We start from the raw sequence: 18,513 nt of genomic DNA, 5'->3' as shown, positions 1-18,513 counted from the left end.
TGAATAAAATGCAATGAAAAAAATGAATTGCCCCCTAAGGTGCTCATAGCCTTTAAAGATAACCTGTTATCAACTTTCTGCTGATCTCACTGAGGGCAGCATAAAATAGTGACAGAAATGCTGATTTCAGCGGTGAGTCACTCATGAGCTAAAAGTAAGTGGTTGCCGAGAACCAACATCATAATCATTGCAGCCCAGGCCTTGAAAAGAGTCAAATCTACTTGAGAAGAGTCATGGTTATTCATACTTGTAACGGATCTCCTGGCACCCTGACTGGGTACCTCTGTTGATGGATGCTCCTAGTGCTTCCCGAAGGCCCCAAGCACTCCGCTCGACACCGTAACCACCACAGGAACAAGGAACAGCTCTTACAAGAGCTAGGGGTTATAGCCAGGGGAGTATACAGCGTATAGCAATCCCCACACACATGAGACGAGGCTCTACGTTGAATGTAAAACAGGAACTCTTTATTGACCACACAAGCATTGCCTTTTATACACATTTTCCAACAAGGGTACCACCCCCGTGGACCTGGTTGGGAACTGAGGACATAACATAGCAGCCAATCATTTACAGTTTTACAGTTTAAACACAAAAACTATACATTCAACAAACACAATGGCATTGCCTGTGACGCAATCAATAACAGAATAGGCATTGTCTGTGACATAATTAACAAACACAATGGACTCTGCCTGTGATATACTTAACAAACACAATGGACTTAATTACTCACAGGTATAAAATACACATTTTTCCCAACCACAGAAAACACCCCAAAACACCACATATCCCCATAAAAGTCACATCTCCTGATAGCCTCGATCTGGGTGAACAACCTATCCAAAAATCACCCAGATTGGTTCAGGGGTTCAGGAACTTCCTGGAAGTCTTATTTTTGCCCCACCGTGCACATGGTCACATGCCCCAAATAGTTCCAGTAAAAAGTCCACGGGGCAGAAACCGAGCCTTTGAAATCCAATATGCCCAAATAGTGTCCCAGGACCTATAGTCACAGGGCAAGAGGCTGGCAAGCTGGCCTCTCCAACTCCCAGTGACGAAGGTGGTTTCGTCACAATACTCTCCTGCACTCCCCGCCCATCAGCTGATGAATGGCAGTTCTCTCCTGGAGAGAAAGGGAGAAAACTAGGTAGAAGACTGTCAATCATCAGCAGGTGGGCAGGGAGAGCAGGAATTCATGGATAACCATGACTCTTCTCAGGAGGCCGTGACTCTTTTCCAGGCCCAGCCTGCAATGATTTTGATGTTGGTTCTCGGCAACCACTTATTTTTAACTTTTAAATGACAGACCACTGAAATCAACTCGCCTGTCTCTACTTCATGCTGCCATTAGTATGGGCAGCATAACGTTGATGACAGGTTCCCTTTAAAGGGAACCTGTCATCAACTTTATGCTGACCTCACTGAGGGCAGTATAAAGTAGTAAAAGAAATGCTGATTTCAGCGGTGTGTCACACATCAGCTAAAAGTAAGTGGTTGCCGAGAACCAGTATCATAATCATTGCAGCCCAGGGCTTGAAAAGAGTCAAATCTACCTGAGAAGAGTCCTGGATATTCATAATCTCCTGCTCATCTGCTGATGATTGGCAATTCTCTCCTCTCTCCTCAGTGAGGTCAGCATAAAGTTGATGACAGGTTCCCTTTGAGGGTGAACTTTACATGAAGTTTTGCCTCAGACAGAATGCATACGCTAATTGTAAATCCTTTTGCAAAGGGCAGTGTTCTACCCATTAAAGTAAATAGTGTTCTCCAAGGCATTTTACTCGTGTACAGACACATCCTGCCATAGTAATTTAGCATGGCAAACTATATTTCCCATATTACCTGTTCTCTGTATGTGCTATGGAGGACAGAATCAGGACGGATGGGTTACATGGTCGAAAACTGCTCACTATTCTGTTTGCTGCCTATACACTAGCTTTTTATTGAACCCGTCTAAATGATAAATTGTATTTGACCACCCTCATGATTATATTAATAGAAAACTGTATTACTTCACATACAATAAAGCCCTAGCAACTAAGATATTGATTACATATATCGGATGGCGGTATATGAGGACAGTGCACTCTAAGGAGAATACAAGACAGATAAACGTTCAAGTGGCTGTAATTCCGGCTGTTACATTATTTGATGTTTCCTAGTAGTCCTGTCACATGTATCCATTTAAGTAAGACCGTGAAATTTAATCTTTTCCGCATTTCAGCTACTTTATTAGTTTCAGTTGATCCTATGAGTGGCATAGACCAATCTGCCACAGAGAAAGAAATATGTCCTTTCCGACCCCAGGGATTGATGGCTGCTATGTGTACATGCAGGTAGCTGGTGGGGAGAGATGGGGGATTCTTTATTAGGCTCAGTTAGGGTCCATTCACACATCCGCAAAATGGGTCCGGATCCGGGTCCGGATTTTCAATGGGGCCGCAAAAGATGCAGACAGCACACAGTGTGCTGTCCGCATCTGCACTTCCGTTCCACAAATATATAGAACATGTCCTATTCTTGTCCACAGACGCGGACAAGAAAAGGCATTTCTATTTAAAGTGCCGGCCATGTGTGGTCCGCAAAATGCGGAACGCACATGGCTGGTGTGCATGTTTTGCGGATCCGCAAAACACTTGCGGATGTGTGAATAGACCCTTAGTCAAATGGTACATTGTATATTTAAAAGGGCTGTGTATTAGCGATATATGGTTTAAAGACTCATTGGTATAAGAAATAAGTGCATACTGCAGATGCCTTCTATAAGGATATGTTCGCACGACAGACTTTGAAAAACTGCTTACAAAATCCAAAATCTGCAGGTATTTTTTCAGTCTGTTTTCAGTGTGTTTTTGATGCAGTTTTTTAACACTTTTTTAATCAGTGGGTGTTTACTTCAATACAAAGCTGCTTTTTTAGCTCACGGTTTTTGGCATGGATCCGCACCAAACCACGCAGAAAACGCAAATAAACTCTTAAACATGTATGAAGCATTTTTTATGCTTCCTATTCATTTCAATCGGAGATTCAGCGCGGTAAAAGTAAGTGTTGCTTTATCTATCTATCTATCTATCTATCTATCTATCTATCTATCTATCTAATACAGGGATCAGCAACCTTCGGCACCAGCTGTTCTGAAACTACAACTCAAGATAACAATAACCTATACAAAGACAGGTGCACTCTGCAATCTTACTAAACCCTCATACTGATGTCAAATTGAGAGATTAGCCAACATATCCTGCTTGGAGGACATGTCTGAGCCCAAGCACTGTGCTAAGGTTTCTCAAGTAGCCCGGGACCTAACGCTAAACCTACCTGTGCCGCATGGGCAGGCCTTTTTTTCTGGCGGAACGCCCCGGAACAGCGTTCCGACACCTATTTTCTGCCGACTCACCCCGCCCCCCTTTAGTTACTGGGCCCAGCCGGCCCGCTGCTTAGGCTGCTTACTTACAGCAATGCTCAGTCCCTGCAGCCTCCGGCACCTCCGGCACCTCCGGCTCTCCACTGGCCCGCCCAGCTCCCGCCCACCACAGACAGCGGCGGAGAGAGTGAGAGAGGAGACGCCGATTCTGTGGCCCCAAACCCCGCCCCCAGGCCGACTCTATTGCTGTCTGCGGCCCCTAGACCCGGGAACCCCCTGCCTCCGGCTTCACTGACAGGCCTGCCCAGCAGGCAGGGCGGCTGCTGGAGGCACGGGCGGCAGTTTAGTGTCGTGGCATACCACTTCTGGTAAATATTTCTTTTGCGTACAATCTACTTGCTGTACAAGTTGTTGAAATGTAGAACTACAAGGCTCAGCATGGACTGGCAGCCTCCTGGTGCAGGCTGCATATGGCTGGCAGTTTAAATGTCCTTATTTCTTCTGAGAAATCCTCACTTCCTGTAACTCCACACAGTAATGCAAGACTTTCTCCATGGTGTGGATGGAGATGGAGATTTGCAGATAGAGAAAGGAGCTGTGTGTTAGTGGGCGTCCTGACACTCCTGCTCGCCCCCTCAGGAGGCTTTCTCCACACCATGGAGAAAGCCTCGCATTACTGTGTGGAGTTACCAGAAGAACAGGAACTGAGGATTTCTCAGAACTACATAACCTTCTTTAGTTTATTCATATGACCTGACAACTTAGTGCTTTACAATATACGAAGCCATTACCTTCGTTGTTAGTTCGTTTTCATCTATATTTTCAGATCATCTATTTAAATCATCTATTATTTAATTCCATACATTTACTTTTATAGCCCCCCCCCCAAATTTTACTTGCATCCCTGTTCTCTAAAGGGGCGGTTTAAGGGGGCGGTCCTAAGGGAGGGGAGGGGTGAGTTCCACCACCTTTTCTCTGCGAAAAAAAGCCCTGCGTATGGGCAATACCAGGAGCCAGTGGGCAAATTACAGGAGGGCAAGGTCTGACTCACAGCAAACTCCCAGTTACCTCCAGCATGCAGCCATGCTTACAATGGGAGGAGGGAGAGAGCTCTGAGCCCCACCCAAGACTGGCTGATATAGCCCAGGCCTCACATGTGCACCAGAATGTTGCCTGTGGATAGAAATAAAAGCACATTCAGACTAGGAGTTTTTACACCTCCAAACAATTCTATATGTAAACTACAAATTGGCATGGTGATGAAAAGCAGGAAGTGCTCAATCCCACATGCAGTGGTGCATCTATACCCGCAGCTGGAGTGCCGAAGGTGGCTGATTCCTGATCTAATATCTATCTATCTATCTATCTATCTATCTATCTATCTATCTATCTATCTATCTAATACCTATATATCTATCTTTCTATCTAATACCTATCTATCTTTCTATGTATCTATCTAATATCTATGTATCTAATACCTATATATCTATCTCATATCTATCTATCTATCTCATATATCTACAATCAACAAGACTCTGAAGTATTATTCAAATATTTAATATAACTAAGACAAACATGTCCTGTACTAAAATGTTTAACACATTTTCATTGCCAATTTGTTTTTTAAATGCATAATTAAGCAGCTTTGTAAATAATTTTTATTTTAAAAAAATCCTTCCTCATCTAGCTACTGGTGTTGCTGAATGAGAAATAAATCTTTCAGGGCTTTGTTCCTGCTTAAAGGCGGGTTTAGACTGGTCGATGGATTGGCCGATTTTCGCGAAGGAAGTATTCCTTCCCAACAGTGGGCTGCTCGCTCAGTGAATGAGACCGCTGTATTTACATGCAGTGATCTCCTTCACAGTATGAGGACGAAGGAGCGATATAGCGATCGCTCCTCCCCATACAGAATCATTGTTTCTGGGCAGCAGATCACTGTTTAGGCCGCACGATCTCCTGCCCAGAAATGAATCACAGGATCTCCCGATGAATGAGCATTTTGCTCATTCATCAGGTGATCAGCAGCACATTTAGATGGCCAGATTATCTGGAATGAGCGTTCTCAGGAACGTTCACGATAATCTGGACGATTATTGGTTTCTTTAAATCCACCTTAACTCTCGGCTCTCCTCCTCCCTTCTCTCAGTGTTAGAGATAGCAGCAAGGAAGGGGAGGGGGGGGGGGGTTAGACGTGGCAGAGCAGAGGGTGGAGAGAGGGGAAGAATACAAGTAGGGCAGCTCACACAGGCTGCAGGAAGGGATGAAAGAATACACAAGGTAGTGTGCAGGGGGGAAGACACATAGACTCTTTACAAGTATAGACAGAAAGCAGAGGGCCCACCTGAAACTCTGCAGAGGAGAGAAATCACACACTCCTCAATATCAGTGACTGTCAGTATAAGTGAGAAGAGATCGATCCCTCATGAAGGAGATTAGTCCAGAAATTTGATTACTATGGATCCCCTGTGATCAGCTTATTTTTGAGAGACTAATCTATCAAGAAGGGATTTTCCGAACTGGACAACCCAAGTAATGAACATTTTCAAATTTTTGTTGAACAAAAGGAGAAAGAAAAGCATTAGACTTCTGATATTATAATTCACAGAGAATCAATAAAAAAAATCAAATTGCTGATTAATAAGATTGTAGGAGGTAATCATAGGAAGTCTCCAGTAATTTCAGAATGCCCCCCTGAAGAATACCAGCAGGATGCCAATGAATGAGCTTAATGAACATTAAAGAGACTTCAAGAGTTAAGATGTATAAAAGCCTTATACAGTAGCTTATTTATGTACGGCTTATGGGACAATGGCAGACACGTGTCAATACTGTGTCAACTTATAGAAGGCAGAAATTACTTAAAGACCTTCCAGAGTGGCCCCTTACATCATGTGACCAGTTGTCGTGACACAAGAGGATCAGGTCACCACTATGGCCTTTTATTGGCTGCAGCGGTCACGTGTCCCCCAACGATAGATGTTGTTTTCAGAGCAGCAGGGAGAGAAAGAGGTGGCCTGGGAGCCACAGACACCGAACGTAAGTATGATTACCACTGTGGGTCAGCCACTCTGGGAGGTCTGCATTAATCTTGAATAACCCCTTTAAATTGCCCCAAAATAATCAGAATGGCACATGTGGAATCATAATGTTGGCACAATTAGGCATGCCAGACCTATCTTCTTCATGCCATCTCATGTCTTCCATACATTTACCCCCAGAATTTTACTAAAATTATTAAAGAAGGTCTCCAAGATATCATCTGGACTTTATCAACTGGGGTCTGACTTATGGCTCCCACCACTGAGTTGCTGTTTGCAGGAGCTGCAGTGCCCTGGATCCAGTCTCTGGAACAGCACAGCTCCATACACAATGTAGTCGTCAGACTTGGATAGAGAAAGTGTCTAAAATATGTAAAACATTTGGCAGATGCTATTGAGTACATTCTTTGGCAAAAATTACGATAGAATTTTGGCGTATTTTGTATGTTCTACGGTATATTGTTTTCCAATTGTCATATTTAATTTATTCCCACCCTGGGAGGAGTGTGTTCACCTGGCTACTGACACCACTGGGGGAAGAGGAACTTTTGATATGTGACCGACACTATTCCTGGCCTGGAAAAAATCAACCACTTGACCTTACGTGTAGAAATGCAATGTAATACTTGAGTATAACTACGGAAAATTTTCATTCACAGTGAATAAAGTAGTTTAAAGAGGTTGTACCCTGCAAATAGCCCGTTTACTAATTCCTCCTAATTGGCTTAAAACAGACCCTCCAACAATGGACCAATGGTTTGACAAGATTAGACAGATTTATAGAATGGAGGAGCTAGTTAGCTGGGCAGCTAGGAAGCACAACAGATTTGATAAGTTTTGGAGCCCATGGAAAGAATACAGAGAGACACATGGAGTATAAACATAAGTTATCTAATGCCACTACTGTAATGTATAGTTGCCTTTTGTCTTAGCTACATTTCCAATACTTGTGCCTGTGTTGACCAAGATACTGTGATATATCACACCTAAGTGACTTGATTGTAAACCCTACTGTCGGGAGATGTTCTATTGTTTATTTTTGTAATCTTCATTGACGCTGTAATTTCTGGGTCTTATGCTTTGCAAAACCTTTGTTGTATCTTCAAAATACAATAAAAATATTTATAAAAAAATAAAATAAAAAAGGTTGTACCCTATCACTATTTCCACAGCAAAATGGGACTAAAGGCACACCCCGGAAGTTACGGAAGAAGTGCAGCTTGTTCTGCTATGCTGTTTGCATAGCTCCCTTTCACTATAATGGGAGTTACAGAAACAGTGGAGCACCTGCCTGCCTGCTTGGCTGTTTCTGTAAGCCTGGCCACCTGGGACCAGCACTTAGTCCTATCTCACTGTGGAAACGGTGATATGGAACAACCCCTTTAAGTCATATACACTCACCTAAAGAATTATTAGGAACACCTGTTCCATTTCTCATTAATGCAATTATCTAGTCAACCAATCACATGGCAGTTTCTTCAATGCATTTAGGGGTGTGCTCCTGGTCAAGACAATCTCCTGAACTCCAAACTGAATGTCAGAATGGGAAAGAAAGGTGATTTAAGCAATTTTGAGCGTGGCATGGTTGTTGGTGCCAGACGGGCCGGTCTGAGTATTTCACAATCTGCTCAGTTACTGGGATTTTCACGCACAACCATTTCTAGGGTTTACAAAGAATGGTGTGAAAAGGGAAAAACATCCAGTATGCGGCAGTCCTGTGGGCGAAAATGCCTTGTGGATGCTAGAGGTCAGAGGAGAATGGGCCGACTGATTCAAGCTGATAGAAGAGCAACGTTGACTGAAATAACCACTCGTTACAACCGAGGTATGCAGCAAAGCATTTGTGAAGCCACAACACGCACAACCTTGAGGCGGATGGGCTACAACAGCAGAAGACCCCACCGGGTACCACTCATCTCCACTACAAATAGGAAAAAGAGGCTACAATTTGCACAAGCTCACCAAAATTGGACTGTTGAAGACTGGAAAAATGTTGCCTGGTCTGATGAGTCTCGATTTCTGTTGAGACATTCAAATGGTAGAGTCCGAATTTGGCGTAAACAGAATGAGAACATATATCCATCCTCTGATGGCTACTTCCAGCAAGATAATGCACCATGTCACAAAGCTCGAATCATTTCAAATTGGTTTCTTGAACATGACAATGAGTTCACTGTACTAAAATGGCCCCCACAGTCACCAGATCTCAACCCAATAGAGCATCTTTGGGATGTGGTGGAACGGGAGCTTCGTGCCCTGGATGTGCATCCCTCAAATCTCCATCAACTGCAAGATGCTATCCTATCAATATGGGCCAACATTTCTAAAGAATGCTATCAGCACCTTGTTGAATCAATGATAAGATAAGATGCCTTTATTGTCACTGTACAATACAATGTCATACAATGTACAATACAATGAAATGTTGTTTGGAGCAATCCTAGATGCTATGGACAGAGGAACAAGAACTGACATTTAAACTAAAGTATTACACTAGAAAAAAAACAAAACATTGCACTAAAAAGCATTACTATTCACAGTTCACAGCATATATATAGCAAGAGCAAGGTAGGAAGTGCTTATGAGTATATATACACACTGATCAGACACCACTACAGACAAGAGATCATCATGGGTTCATGAATGCAGCAGTCACTTTCAGTCTGTGGTAGTTTCTATCCTTGGAAGGGGCAATAGTCTCTGAGCATTTAGGAGACTGATTGTTTTGGGGTGAAAGCTGTTCTTCAGCCTAGTGGTGCGGGCATGTAGGGCTCTAAGACGCCTACCAGAGGGTAGGGGAATGAAAAGGCTGTGGCCGGGGTGAGTTGGATCCCCGCAGATAATTTTTGCCCTGTTGCTGCAGCGAGCAGTGAAGATGTCCTCCAGTGATGGTAGCTGAGTACCAGTGATTCTGCCAGCCATTCTGATGATGCGCTTGAGGGTCTTCTTGTCCTCAGAAGAGCAGCCGGAGTACCACACTGTAATGCAGTATGTGATAACAGATTCTATGGTGCACCTGTAAAAATTGACTAGCAGCTGTTTTGGGAGTTGTGCTTTCTTCAGACTCCTCAGAAAATAAAGCCTCTGAAGTCCTTTTTTGGTAATTTCTGTTGTGTTTTTTATCCATGACAGGTCCTGACTAATATGAACTCCCAAGAATCTGAAACTTTGAACTATCTCCACGTTTCCACCATTAATGCTAATGGGATGGTGTCCATTTAGTTTCTTCTTCCTAAAATCCAGAATTAGCTCCTTTGTTTTCTTGGTATTGAGTATGAGGTTGTTGTTCTTACTCCATCTCTCTAGGTTCTCAACCTCTTTCCTATAGGCTGTTTCATCATTGTTGGAGATTAGGCCTATCACGGTCGTGTCATCTGCAAATTTTATAATGGTATTGGTGTTGTGAATAGGTTTACAGTCATTTGTGAAGAGGGAGTAAAGGAGAGGGCTAAACACACAGCCTTGCGGTACCCCAGTGTTTAGTGTTAAGGATGAAGAGAAGTGCTTGCCCATGCGTACGACTTGTGGTCTTTTTGTAAGAAAATCCAGTATCCAGTTGCACAGGTGTGAGCTGAGACCCAAGTTGTTCAGTTTCGTTGCCAACTTGTTGGGAGGGATGGTGTTAAAGGCCGAGCTGTAATCAATGAACAGCAGCCGCACATAGCTGTCTCTCTGCTCCAGGTGTGACAGCGCAGTGTGAAGGGTAAGTGAGACAGACCTATGTGCTCTGTAAGCAAACTGGTATTGGTCCATGGAGGTGCAGATCTTGCTCTACATGTATCTGAGGACAAGTTGTTCAAAGCACTTCATAGCAATAGGAGTGAGAGCCACCGGGCGATAATCACTTAAGGTCTTCACCCCTGCCTGTTTTGGAATTGGGACAATTGTGGAGGACTTCAGGCAAGTGGGGACAATGGCCTGCTCTAGTGAGCTGTTAAACATACTGGTAAACACTGTTTTCAGCTGTTTAGCACAGTTTTTTAGGACTTTTCCATGAACTTCATCAGGGCCAGCTGCTTTGTGGGGATTAATGTGGTTTAAGGCCCATTCTACCTCATGTGCTCTCAGCATCAGGGAACATGATGGAGCCTCTTGCTGGGCTAATTTGATGATAGGCAGCTCATTGTCTTTGTCAAATCGTGCAAAAAAATGATTTAGGTCATCAGGAGAGAAAGAATTTCCGGTGTTGATAGAACAGGTGTTGCTCTTATAATTCGTAATGGACTTGATACCCTGCCACATGCGTCGGGAATCAGAGCTTGTAAAATGAGCCTGGCTGTTTTGTACTCCTCTGGGTCTCCCTTTCGGAAAGCAATAACACATGCCTTCAAAAGGTTTTGGACATTTCTGTTTATCCATGGTTTCCTATTTGGGAAGGTCCGAATGATTTTGGTATCAGTGACATTGTCCATGCAAAATTTAATATAGGATAGGACAGAGGAGGCATATATGTTTAAGTCTGTGTGATTTTCCTTTGTAGCTGCCTGTTTAAACAAATCCCAATCTGTGTCCTCAAAACAATCCTGTAGTCTCATTGTGGCTCCTTCAGGCCAAACTCTGATTGTATGCAAAGTAGGCTTAATCATGGTGATAAGAGGTTTGTATGCTGGAGCTAAAAACAAAGAAATGTGATCCGACCTGCCAAGATGGGGGGCAGGTGATGCTGTATAAGCATTTGCTATGTTGCAATAAACACGGTCCAATGTATTTCTCCCCCTAGTTGGGAATTTAACAAACTGGTAGAATTTGGGGAGCACAGTTTTAAAATTGGCTTGGTTAAAATCACCCGCTAAGATGAACACTCCATCTGGATGGATATTTTGCAGACTGTTCGTAATATCATGCAATTTGGACAGTGCCAGCTTAACATTTGCTTGTGGAGGAATATAAACTACGGTGAGATACGCGACTGTGAATTCCCTCGGTAAGTAGAATGGTCTGCATTTAAGTGTTATAAGTTCTAAATCAGCAGAGCAATATTGTTCAGCAATGACTGTGGAGGTGCACCAAGCCTTATGGACATAAATACACACTCCACCTCCCTTATTCTTACCGGACTCAGCGGTTCGATCCATTCGGTAGACAGTCCGATCCGCAAGTTCAATAGCCTCGTCCGGGATGTTAGTATTTAGCCAGGTTTCGGTGAAAAATGAGGCGCAAGTGTTCATCCTATCAGATGAGATCCTCAGTCTCAGCTCATCGATCTTGTTCACTATAGACTGGGTATTTGCGACGAACAGGCTGGGTAGTGCTTGCTTGTTTGGGGGGTTCTTTAATCGAGTATTGATGCCGCCCCTCTTGCCCCGCTTCTGCTTCCTTTCCCGTCTCCTTCTGTGCCGTCGCTTTGACGGTATAATCATCCAGTCGGGCACCGATGTCCTTAGAATCTCATCCGGGATATTAGGGGGTGGTGGTGGTGGAACAGGACCTTTCATTCTGATGTCCAGTAGCTCTTGCACACTATACGCTGTGTGTGCTGTAGCAAACTGAATACTCGTTGTGCTTAAAATTAAGGTAATAACTATGTAAAAAATAAGAAATTGGCATCTAAATGGAGAGCTCCAGGCTGCTGCATCCATGCGCGCTGCCATCTTGAAAAGAGCCACGTAGAATTAAGGCAGTTCTGAAGGCAAAAGGGGGTCCAACACCGTATTAGTATGGTGTTCCTAATAATTCTTTAGGTGAGTGTATATATTTTAGGAAGGTGCAAGGGGCCGTCATTGATGGAAGGTATGTGTCACCAAGATTCCTGGCCTCGGTGAGGCAAGAGCCGGTAGTTTTAAGTGTCAGCGGCAGCTAGTGCTGACTGACACTGTTTTTTGTTAGTATGGCTGTAAAGCCGATCCGGGCCGGCTCTTACTGGAAGCAGCCAAAGTGCTGGGTGGGTGGCTGCTCCCCACGCTCCAGGCCGGGTGTTTTTAGCCTATTATAAAACCCAGCCAGCAGTCTCAGCTGGGTGTGGTTTATCCTCCATCTGACAGAGAAGCTGGGGAGTCTCTGTGTTTTGGGACCTGTGAATTTGTGCCGTGCTAAAGGGCTGAGAGCTGCATGCTGGGAAACAGGCCCCTAAAGCCTGCTGTGGACTGAGGGTGGAAAACTGCTAACCAGGTGGCGATTTTGTTCTATGGACAATGCATGGTGTGAACAAACACCAAGACTGTGAACGGTCATTTTGTTTTTCCTTATGTGTGAATAAACACAGAACTGTTTAAGTTAAAGACTTTGTAATTGCCTCTATACTGCATCCGCTAGCCTGTCTAACAGATATATATATATATATATATATATATATATATATATAGTCAGGAAAAGTCTGGACATGCCCTTTTAGCTGTGTAATTTGAAGAAAATTTACTTCAAATATGTGAAAATATTATTTGAGACAAGGGCTGCATTATTTGATTGTTAAAAAGTTTTAGTCTGCCATTTTGAAATCTGTAGTATTGATTTCAGCTCAGGTTTCTTCAATGGAAAGGGGGTCATGTAATATATCAGTCTTGCCTACAATTTACTCAGAAACATACTGAAGTATCAGTTCTGACCTATGTTTATTTATTTAGAAGTTACACAAGGTTCCTTTTCCTAAAGTGCTTTACATGACATGCTCTATGTGTACACCATTCTTCCGGTGAGCCTATATCTCACAAGCTACAAATACAAATAACTGGGTATTTAATAAAAAATGCAATAGGGGCAGAGGTTAACATGGGTAACTGCATTAGACGTCCTGGTTCTCATGGAAGAGCTCAGGGCGGAAGACCACAATCATGCTTATTCATATGCTACGGTTTGGACCTCCTGGTTCCAATTTCGTAGATCCTTAGCCTTCACAAACTGGTTGATCAATGGCACATGCCCCAACTAGGTGGCTTAGCTGGTCACTATACCCCTACCACCACCCACATCCTTATACCCAGTCTTCCCCTTTGTCATTATCTGGTTCTTTATGTCTGTGGGTTTTCCTTCAATAGTTCCCTGTTGGCGATTCGCCTCTTGTTGGACTTATTTTTGAGTTCTAACCTGTTTATAGAATAGTTTTGTTCTTGTTATCCCTCCTTGAAGAACCTTTTTTGACTGTATCATCTATGCATATTGTCATGTAATATCATAATTGTTTGAAAATAAAAAGAAATTGAACCATAAATATGCAATAGGTGAGAGCATATCTTCAGTTTTAGCACTGACGACTTAGAGCATGCAGGGCTACATAAAGGCATTATATGGGATATTCCATTCTCCTTTGGCTACATGCACACGAACGTTGTTTGTTTCCGTGTCCGTTCAGTTTTTTTTGCGGATAGGATGTGGACCCATTAATTTCAATGGGTCCGCAAAGAACGCGGACAGCACACCATGTGCTGTCCGCATCAGTATGTCCGTTCCGTTGCCCCGCAAAAAAAAATTGTGCATGTCACATTGTTAATGTCTCCACTGAACCTTGCTCCTGAGGAAGGGGTTTATTATCCCCCGAAACGCGTTGATCTTACCTGACTGATCTAATTAAAGGATTATACCAGAAGTACAAAGTGTTGGACTGCCGTATCTTCCAGCAATTCTACGAGAGAGCCAGGCGAGGGAGGTGGTTGTTGTGGGTGTCTTGAACTTTATCCCACAACACCCCTCCCTGGTGAAGTGAGTGTAGTGTATATCACCCGTTTTATACGTATTTTAAATACCTCTCACTGTTTCTCCTTATGATACTATGCACCGGACATCAGAATCGGATGTTAGATGGTTTAACCATATGGATACTGAATATTAATTGTTCTACTATTTATTTGTAAGGGGTACCTATTGGCATTAGATTGTATCAATAAGTTTATACAGCCCCTTACTGTATATATTTATATATTTTTTATATATTTTTTATATATTCTAATATATAGCTTTTTCCAAGTCTATATTCCCTATAGACATAATCTGGTAGCAGTTTGGCGCCATTTGGTGATTTTTTCCCCTTTCCTCTATTCCATGATTGTCAGGTCAGAAAATCAATCTGAGATCTACAAATCCATTATCGGACTACAGGCTTCCATAGATGGCAGCCTGCAGTCTGATTTTACTGGGCAATTTACAAGTTTCTGCAGCTATTTTGTTGGCTGAACCATTTCCATTATGAAAGTTGTATTAGGAAATAACACGTCTCTGTGTTCTGTCTTGTCAGTGGTTTCTAGCATCTATTTGCATTGCAGTTGTTTTTAGTGAATCTTTATGCTATTGTGTTAAAATAGCTATTTTCTGCAACCTCCATACGGGAATGTAGATTTTAATTCTGCATTGAAATCATTTTACCAACATACACAGTTTAATAATAATTGATTACTATATAAAAATTACATACTATCTTTAGTTGAACCAATGTTCTGAAGTTTTCTGGTAAGTTAATAAAATGCTGACATGTAATAAAGCGTTTGACAGGCCTGGCATAGTCAGAGGCAGCATTTGTATTTCTTAATATACCATCACCCATAAATCAGGTTAACTTGTTCAAGCTACCTATGAGTTATGAGAGTCTTTGTTCTTTCTGCCCTCTAGAATTTCTCGCTGTCAGATTTAGCTGATGATTGAACACCCAAGATCTCTCCGGCGCGTAACACAATAGCTTTAAATAGGGTTCAGTTATCAAGCAGCTGCCATCGTATCAAGCCAGCACATACTATGTAACATCCTATTGGCATCAAGCTAGTATTCGGCTTATATGGGATGTTTCACTATCACTAAATGTCCTTTTACATAGACCGATGTGTCAGACAATTATCGGGAATGAACCAGAGATTCATGATAATTGCCTGATCGTCAGCGGTAATGGGATCTGCGTTTACATGCAGCAATCACTTCAGCTGTATGGAGACAAGCGATTGATACAGCGATCAATAGTCCCCATAGAAAATCACAGTTCCTGGACAGCAGATCCCTGTTTAGACAGCACCATCTGCTGCACAGAAACAATGGTTTTTGGCGCCAGCAGAAAGAATGATCACCCGATGAACGAGCATTTCTTCATTCATCAATTAGGCCAATTATTGGGAATGAACATTTATGCAAAGGCTCATCCCAATAATAGGCCTGATTATTGGTTTGAATAAAAGTACCTTAAGAGTACCTCCTCATGTGACGGAAAAACCACGACAAAACCATTATATATTACTCATGGTCATGGATTCCACCATCTCCATTGGACAGGGCAAACTGTGCGGTGGAGAGCCCCAACATAAATTGACAGATTGCAGATTGCAAATCCGCAGGTCAATGTGTAGATAAGATTTCTTACAGTCTCATCCACTTTGCTGGTACTGTACAATGCACCGGATTAGCCACAAGAAAATACGCTATGGCAGATTGGAAGCCTATCCACCACATGTGAAGATGCCCTAATACATCTCCCCCTTGTTAGTTCCTTAGCTTTCATTCCCTCTTATGTATACATTCATAATTAGATGTTTTATTATGAGTACAATATGTGTAACAATGTATCCATTTGTATCCATACATTTAGTGTGTTGTATCTGCAATGCCCTATATTCTGGGCAGGGAAGAAGGACCAACATTCCCTTCAAGCAGAGCATTGGACCCCTATTGGGTGCAATTTCCAGCAAACATTGTAGGCTAGCACATTGGGCATCCTTGATCTGGTATTTTGTGGCAGAAATATAGCGAAGCACTATAAATATCTAGTGCAATTAGTATACACTATGACATCTGCTACCCACAGAAGTCAATGTCCATCTCAACTGAAGTCTTCCTGGCCTGATGGTGATGGTTCTGATCCAGAATGGGATAGGGAAGGAACCTGTCCCTTACCACACACTAACCAAGTCCATAGAATGGCATATGAAATATGCTTGAGGGGATCCTGAGTCAGAGCCGAATATGACAAATGCCAGCTAATTGACCAATCATCATACAGAACAGTGCAGCTCATATTACAGATTGCAGGTAGCTGATCACACAGGATGGGAAGTTTATCATTACGCTCTGCTTCCAATTAGCGAGTGTTAAAACATGACTACCTTAGGGCGCAATCGCTCCTTAACCATATGCTAGCATGTGCAGGTTAACCCTGTGCTTGCCAGCATGAAATGTTTTAGACAGCAAATACATTCAACTTAGATCTGTATATCATCTGAGGTTCCTTAGTTCTATACCATGGTGAAATATTCTGTCACGGAATACAATATCATACAATTTTATGAATGGGTACTCCAAAGGTTGTAGCTACACTGTATAGACTACCTATCAGAGATCTGCTATATGTTTTTGGCTTAAAATGCATGATCCAAACTAGTCTACATTTCTGGTCTTTTGTGCTATTGTGCCGGCTACTTTTAAATCCAGTATTGCTGCCACATATTCTGCGGTGCAGTACATGCAATGCCATTGCTCATAGACTAGATTATTCATGCTCCTAATTGCAGTTAATATTTACCTTTAAGGATATGATGTGTTCACCGAGAGCTCCTTCTTTACATCCTTGTAGATGCCCAGTAGAGTCATGATCGCCAACCCCATGATGGAAAATAACTTTTGCTCCAGGATAACCGGACATGAATCCTTCCTATATGAAATAATACCAGCACTCCCTCTTATTGTAGGAGCCACCTCCCAAGCCTTGCAGGTCTCTTTGTATATGACTTGATATGATCCAAGTATTTCCTTCCAAGAGATTGGAGATGCGTGTAACCCAGACTCCTGCCTCCTGGAGTAGGGATGGCTTCGAATAAGTTCACTTTTCTTTGGTCTTAGGAGAGAAATGTGCCAGCATTAGCTCCACCTCATTAGGAGAACAGGGATGCTCAGGAGCATTGAGAGAACTGGGAGGAGGAGGTGGAGGCAGTATATGGAGGAGGAGAAGTGAGAGAGAGAAAAAATAAGAAATGATCTTGCAAATAACAAGCGTACATAGTCTCATTTTCCTGCCCAAATGCTTGAAGTTAACCCTTTATATAATCTGCAGCAGGTATCTGCAGGCACGTCTCCATCACTGCTGAACGTATGAGACAGCTTGTGGAAGGCAGGAGAATCTGCAGTCAGCATCTGACAGCTAAGGTCTATAGACCTTGAAGGTCACTGCAATTCTTTAGGTTAATGAATGTCAGCTATTGTTCTTCAGATGTCAGCCTACCACCGTTTTGGTGTTGGAGTCACATTTTTAAACATAAGAAGACAAAAAGTCAGTTGAGGACACAAATATATGTTCTATAAATCCATTATAATCCTATTAATAATAATAAGAACAATAAAAAAACAATCTGCTGCTACTACCCTATTAGTGTGACCGGTTTGATTCTGCATTATCTCTTCAGTCAGGCTTTCACACGTAGATTATTGCTGACGGTTTTCTGCACGTTTGTACTTTTAGTGGCGTTTTTGCACCTGCTTTTTTGCTGAAGGTCTATGGGAATATGGATTGCAGGATACACAAGTGTTTTTTTTCTACTGCCATAATTGTTAATTAGATTGTGTGTTTTTTTTTTATTGTTTTCAGGGGTTTTTCACATCATCTCCTCCATAGTAGAAAATACAAAAAATCGCATGAAGAAAATGGTTTGCTAAAAAACAAAAAATCCCCAAAAAATGCATGTGCAAAAAAAAGGGGGTTATTCTGGCGTGTTTTTTTTTCCTGCTAAAAACACCAGTGCAAAATACATGAGCATAAAAAAATTTCTCTGACATTTTTTTTTACCACAAAATCCCTTAAAAAATGCTCATTTTTAGTGGCCCTTTTTGAGTTAAAACATGTTTAAATTGCATTTTTTTTTAGGTGTTTTTCCCTATAAGGGCTCGTGGACACGACTGTATGTATTTTGTGGTCCGCAAAACATGGATAGGCAAAAAAAAATGGATGACATCCATGTGACGTCCGTGTTGCAACTTTTTTTTTTAGCAGATTCATTGTAACAACGCCTGTCCTTGTCCGCAAAACGGACAAGAATAGGACATGTTCTATTTTTTTGCGGAACGGACATGCGGACATACGGACACAGAATGCACAGGGAGTCATTTGTTGTTTTTTTTCCGGCCCCATTGAAATAAATGGTCCCGCATATGGGCCTGCAAAAAAAGGAACGGATAAGGACAAAAAATATGTTAGTGTGCATGAGCCCTAAG

At 42.3% G+C, this 18,513-nt stretch overlaps 1 protein-coding gene across 1 annotated transcript in view; it reads right to left on the bottom strand.

Annotated features, from left to right (window-relative positions):
• Window positions 1–17,124, bottom strand: part of SERTM2 (serine rich and transmembrane domain containing 2) — a 37,624-nt gene extending 20,500 nt beyond the window's left edge. The window contains exon 1 of the mRNA XM_040404864.1: window positions 16,832–17,124. The gene's annotated coding sequence lies outside the window, so the exon portion shown is untranslated. The remainder of the gene's footprint in view (window positions 1–16,831) is intronic.
• Window positions 17,125–18,513: the final 1,389 nt, after the last annotated feature.

This window comes from Bufo bufo, chromosome 8 (assembly GCF_905171765.1).
Source record: "Bufo bufo chromosome 8, aBufBuf1.1, whole genome shotgun sequence".
Lineage (NCBI taxonomy): Eukaryota > Metazoa > Chordata > Amphibia > Anura > Bufonidae > Bufo > Bufo bufo.
Note: the sequence above shows the minus strand (reverse complement) of the source record. Positions and strands in the feature narration are given on the sequence as shown.